This window comes from Telmatherina bonti, assembly GCF_933228915.1.
Source record: "Telmatherina bonti genome assembly, chromosome: 13".
In the NCBI taxonomy this organism is placed as follows: domain Eukaryota; kingdom Metazoa; phylum Chordata; class Actinopteri; order Atheriniformes; family Telmatherinidae; genus Telmatherina; species Telmatherina bonti.
In genome coordinates, this window is record NC_136611.1 from 29,563,035 (window position 1) to 29,569,662 (window position 6,628).

Here is a 6,628-nt window from a genome sequence, read left to right on the forward strand (position 1 = left end):
TAGCACATGTAGCTTTATGCTAACTGTCCTTCATATATAGGTGGGTTAAATTACTTATAATCTCCTTCACAGCCTGATTGCAGCCAATAAACGAAATGCTCCAACACAAAGGTAAAAATATTTAGTCACCTGCAGAAAGGACAGGACTGAGACAATATCATCCAGTAATTTAACCCAGCCTGTTCTATCAAACTCAATTGCCATTTTTCACTCCCCCCTCAACCATCCAGCAACAAGCATTGTAGGTTTCTGTGCTTCAGGGGGGATGCTTGAAGAAAGGGGTTGGGACTTTTGAATTGTGTGTTTTCTAAATGCAGCTTGCTCAAGCTGGTTTCCTAGGATTTCCTAGCCTACCTTCACCATGTCAACCATAGCACGTGATAAGTGAAGTTTTAGGATAAAAAAATATATGTATACTGTATATACATAAAAAAAAAAAAAACAACAATAACCATGAAAAGGTAAACAAAGAAAAATAAATTGCATTCTTCTTTTCAGTACACCTCTAGGCTAAAGATGTGCTTAACTAATTTTATTTTCTAAGTACATATCACACATTTCTCATGTGAGTGAGGGTTTGCATTAAAAATGACTAATCAACAAATGTATTTTAATTAGTCTGATTAGTTTAACTTCCAAAAATGACGATCCCTGCTGTAGACCAGTGTTATAAACACCTGTGGATCTGTGTAATAGGCACTTTAACATAAACAGCTACAAAAATTGCTCATTTGTGTGAGGAGATTTCTGTTTGAAGCTGAATGTTTACAATAAAGATTTTTTAATTGCACTTTTTTTTTTTTCCAAATGATCTCAAAACCACTAGTATTTAGTTTGGCTCCAAAAAGTATGAATAAATGGTTCAGGCTGAAGATGACAAATGCTACTCTTGAAGTAGACCGTGTGATAAAATAAAAAATTGAAAAAAAACCCATAAACAATATAGATCTGGATCAGGCATGTCCAGCTTCAGTCCCTAAGGGCCTCAACACTGCAGGTTTCTTACTGTATTCCTGCTCCAACACACCTGACTGAAATTAGCCAGTCACTGTGCAGAACTTTTTGGGCTGTTGGATCCTTCCAACATAAGCCAGACATGTTGGAGCAGGAAAACCTGCACCACAGCAGCCCTCAATAACCAACTTTATGCGCCACTGATTGCGATGATATATAAGACTTGAAGAACTAGTGAGCAGGAATTGGTGACATCCAGTGGTGAAGTGTCATTATGCAATAATATAATTATGATGCATTTCTTCTATCGGATGCTCCTAAGCATTAAACATTAAAGGCTCAGTGTGAATACTGAGCCTTTAATTAGGCATTTAAGTACAAAACATATGTATGTAGCTATGGTCCCTTTTAAAAACAGAAATGTCTTTTCAGTCAGTTTCAATCCAAACATCCTCAAAGAAAACCTTTGATAGCAACTATAACTGTGAAATTAAATTATAACAAATACAAATGTGCACTAGTGTTGCCACAGTAGGAAAAACAGTTTCATGCACATAAAAAGCAAGACTAATGACCAATTCATAACTAAATATGAGAGGCAGACACTGTGTAGCCGATATCTGATTCCTGCTAATGAGGTAAGAGTTACTCAGTACTTTGAACAAACTTCACCTTGATGGTTGCACTGTAATGTTTGAGAAATATAAACATCACAAGCACAAAGAAAGATAAAGGCCACTGACCGATGCTGCAGTGGAAATTGGTTTTGATGCCTCATGCTCGTGGGATGAGTCATTCTGCACACCAACCTGTCCAAAAGCTCTGCTTCCTTTGATGGCTGAGGAAACAAAAGCCTGTTAGCTGAACAGGTGGACTGACTGCCCCCTTGAATATGTCAACCATGATGTCAGATTTTATTTTTATTCACACCATTGCAGAAAAACATTCATGCTTTTGTTTAAGACATAATTCCTGCTTAAAAATACCTCATTTTAAAGAAATATTCAACTCTTAATTTACAATAAAATCCTAAACTGAGTTCACAAAAAGTTTGTCTCACATTTTAGATGCACAATGAAAATGAGATTCACTTTGCTTCTTTGAAACAATATATTTTAAACAATCTACTTTTCTTGGAAGAAGACAAAGGGTTAGTTGACATGAGGTGCCTTTAATAATTGACTTCAAACTAAATTTAAAAGCTCTTTTGTCCCCGTTTTTTCCATACTAACGTTGTCAGGAAAAACATGGAGCAGCAAAGAGTGCACCTTCAGGTTTCATGAGTTTAACTGCATGAAATCATGCCTGAAAAACAAAGTATGAACCACTGAACTATACATGTTAAGTATCTACAGAAGCCACTCTGGCTTCTGGCAAAATATTCATCTTTCAATAGGGAAGCTTGAAATGTTTCATTATCTATGATCATAGGGCTCTAAGTGACTTAGGGTAAAGAAAAAAAAAAACATGATGAAAAGTGCAGTTTTCTTCTGTACGTCTTTGCTCTATGTGGGATTAGGATATCTCTGTTTCTCTGGAGATTCCTGGGTGTGTTCGCTTCTAGGACAGATAGGCTGTGAGCACCTCGGATTTCTGATACAAACATCAAAGGTGAAGCTAAGCCAGGCTGTTTCTTTATCTGTCCCTCTCTGGATACTGGAGGAGGCCTCACTTTGCTCCTGAATGGAGATTAAAAAGATACAAAGTCACAGCTTAATAGCATCACCCAGGTGGATACAGGTTTAATTTCTAGTTAAAGTAAAGTAATGCTTTTTGAAGTGGTGAGTCTGGAGCACAATAAACTGGTTTGGGAGTGCGAAAATTGAAGGCCAGCGATGATAAATGAATAAATGATGCGCCTGCTGCCCTTAGCTAATACTGCTTAATCTCCCACCTGATCCTGTGGAGCTGACCGGAGGTTAATGGCAGGAAATTGTGATTATTTGGGTGGCAGCTGAGGGTTCCTGTGGCTAAAGAGGGGTTGGTAAATGGCTGCCTTTGACCCTTTACTGACATCTTTTAGTATCAGAGGTTTAAAATGCTGCATTAGCAAATATGAGGACTATAGATCACAAGACAATGTTGCAGTTTGGAAAAAAGCCATTTTGTGGGTAAATGAAGACATTAAAAGTCACTATCTTGCCTCCATCAGTTATGTGTTCCCACTCTCAATCAGCTTTATTTGTCTTGACTCTGCTGAACATGTTGACAGTGTCAGTCACATCAACATTAAGGCAAAACTGTCCTGGAATAGCTTTGCATCAGCGTATCATACTTTACCTCCTACTTGCTGTGTGTCATGCAGATTGCATATTTTATCAAGCCTTGTCCCTCTTCAACCCACATCGTCAGAAGAGGACCCCAGTGTAACTCTGTGATTAATAATGAATGTGGAGTGAGGCTTTGCCGGCAAGCTGATGGACCGGCTGAGTGAAGAGCTGACTGTCTGGGGAATGCCACACTGATCAAGGCCTCCCCTCTGCTGTCAGAGCATCTTTGCACTCCGAAGGAAGAACTAATGTTGTTATCTGTGTTTTGTTATTCATGGATGCAATGAGCAACATGGTTAATTGTTAATACATATGGAGATGTTCATTATTTAAAACTACTGTCTATGTGGGTAATTATTTGTCACAAATGGACATATTTCTATTTTCACATGCAAATACAAAGAAATATTTGCATGTGGGAGGGTGCAGTCCAGTCTTCTCACCAGAAAACATGACACTCATCTAATATGTCTCATCACATCACCAAAAAGTAGTCGTGACATATTGTCAACATATTTGCATGCTGATATTTTACTTACCAGCTTCCTTGTCACATGACAGGTATAGTGGCACGTTTTGTGTACATAACTTATGAATAGTTATCTACACACGCATGTATAATATCTGTCCTATACATTTTTTAACATCTACACTTAACATGTATCTTAATTCTGCTCATGTGTTTTTAACTTCCAAATATATTCTCAGGATGATGGAGAATATAAAGCTGAGAGGAAATATTGTGCTATCTGTGACTATGTGTGACTAATTTGCAGCGTGTTGCTCAAAAATCTGCAAACGTATCTTCCTACAATAAGGATTGATGGCCAAGTCAACAGTTTGAAACATCTAATGAGATGAGGGGGTGGACAGGATGGCACAGATTCAAGACATTTAAGGTAATTTGATTCATATCAGTCATTTTTTGGCTCTGAGCAGGAGCTAACCAGAAAAACTGGCCTACAAACGTGTGTAAGTCTCTACATAGGAACAGAAAAGTACAAATGACACTGAACAGTTCTGTTGCACTCATGAACTGGTTGCCTGCCTGATACTGGCATTCATGAAGCAGCACATGCCATGCCAGTTTAGCATAACATTGTGCTGCTCTGCTCATGGAGCGCACGGCCATGGTCGTAAACAGACAGACCAGCATTATGTTTATTAGGGTTTTTTTTTCTACTTCATCGGAAAATCAGAACAAAATGTTAATGATGAAGAAGTAATCGAAGAGATACGATGGCGCAGAAAGAGCAAAATAAGCTCAATGAGAAGTTTGAAGGGCACGGAGTGGGGAGAGAAAGAAATTGATTTGCTTGTTTGTATCTTTTACTGAGCACACAATTACAGCTTTCTCATACTTTTTCAAAGTTGAATGTGTGCTACAGATTCATTACAGGCAGGCACCAAGCACTAATAGAATCCATAAGCTGTAGCCTTGGTCTATCACACGATAATAACTTAGATATCAAAGTTAAAATGAGGGATGATCCAGTTTCATGCACCAGTGTTTGAGTTCTGCGTTATATTGGTTGACCTTGTGACCGCAGTCAACACCAAAGTTTCTTGGAAAAACATACCGACACTTTTCACCCCTGGGTTTTTTTTAAACACCAGCAAAGCAGCAGACAGAAGGCAGTTTTTCTCAGATCATTATTATACCGCAATGTACTCTGGCTTTAATTAAGACAGTGACACTGAAATGAACTAAAATGTGCAACAAAATGTAGTTACTGTCTTCTCCAGGACTTCCAACACATTTGCTCATCAAGGTCTTAAGCTGAAGACTCTGAGATCAAATATGCATGTAGATCTGTGCAAAACATATAGGATTGCGTTAGCGCTCAGCATGACACTGCTGCTAATCAGTTTTCTAACTCTCAGCTGGAATCTATGTTGGATTATTTTTGACCAGTACAGAGTGAAATATTTCAGCCCATTCCTACTGTAGGTTGTATCAAAATGAAAAAGTAATAACTTTCTGCTTCTGTGCTTCTTGTCTTATCCTGAAGACCTGCTTGGTGTAGGGGGGTTAATAAGACCTCTGGTGCAATGAGAAACCTGTTACCACCTGAGCCGTCTCACTTTGCTGCTCCAGACACTGTCAGCCGTGCAGCATTACTGGATGGGGCCAGAACTTGTTCATTTATCTAAAAAGAATTACATCTATATATTATTTTTGGATGCACTGGATGTGTGAGCTAATATGTGTAACTATGTGCAGGATTAATGCTCGGTCATTAACGCTGTTTGTTATGAAATTATTATGTAAGACATCCAGGCATGCGTAACATCAAATGATGCACCCAGGTAGGTGAACCAAAAAGATGTTAGCATCATTATGATCAATCTAGATGTGGTTAGCACAGTTTTCTTGCATCAGAACTGCTTGTCTTGGAGAATGTTTCAGGTACAAGGCGGATGTAGATTTATGGCCTATTCTAAAGATGATGACCATCAAGATGCAGGTGTATCCACTGATGGTATAGTGTCATCAGTTTGGTCCATGATTCATACATCAGTGGAATCAAGCCAAAAGGAAGAAGACATCCATGAAGGATGGGAACGAAAGATGTTTGCACTGTGAATTGGGATGCATTGCTCTACGCTGAGGCCTCTGGCATCTTTAGCTCATGCAGCTGCTCCTGAGGGGTGACTTTAAAGTGCAACACTAGATCTGCTTTTATTTCTCTTCAATTTCTTTCTATTTCCACACCCTAAACATGATTGTTACTTGATGTGAATGCTCGGATGATGAAATGCATCAATACTACCGGTGTATGACACATTTTGTGGAAATGGGCACAGTGGAACAAGCTGTAAATGCTGGCATATTTTATAGATGTGAAGGGAAGAATACTTTCTTCTCTTCACTCTCTTTCAGCTCTTTAGCTTTTCCTTCACAACTGTGAGAGATACGTGGCTGTTTAGCTGCAAAATGCTCTGCTTTATCCACCAGGCTATTATTTACTTTTGCATATCTGCCACTCGCTGCTGGGCACGTAGCGTGGATAGAATGCTAAATAGAGATTTTTCACTTATTTGCCATCTTTGCCTGGAAATTATCAAGCAAAACAAAAACAGGAGAGTTTGCTAAAGAAAAAAAATCTTAAAAGCAAATTAACTGTAGTAAGGTAAGCCCTTTACTCTTCACTTGTGTGTTTTGTAGGCATTTTAATCACAAATTTGATCACAATACGATATTATATCATGATTAATAATTTGACGTTTACCATTTCAGAAACTAACCAATGATATGATTTGGATTCATTTTTGTTCAGATGCGATCACACTTACACACCAAACTTTTAGATACAGGCATTTTCATTGTGAAACTGAAAAAAGATGATAAATTCCACATTTTCTAAGCTACTATTACTGCATCAATCTTTCATCAATATTTT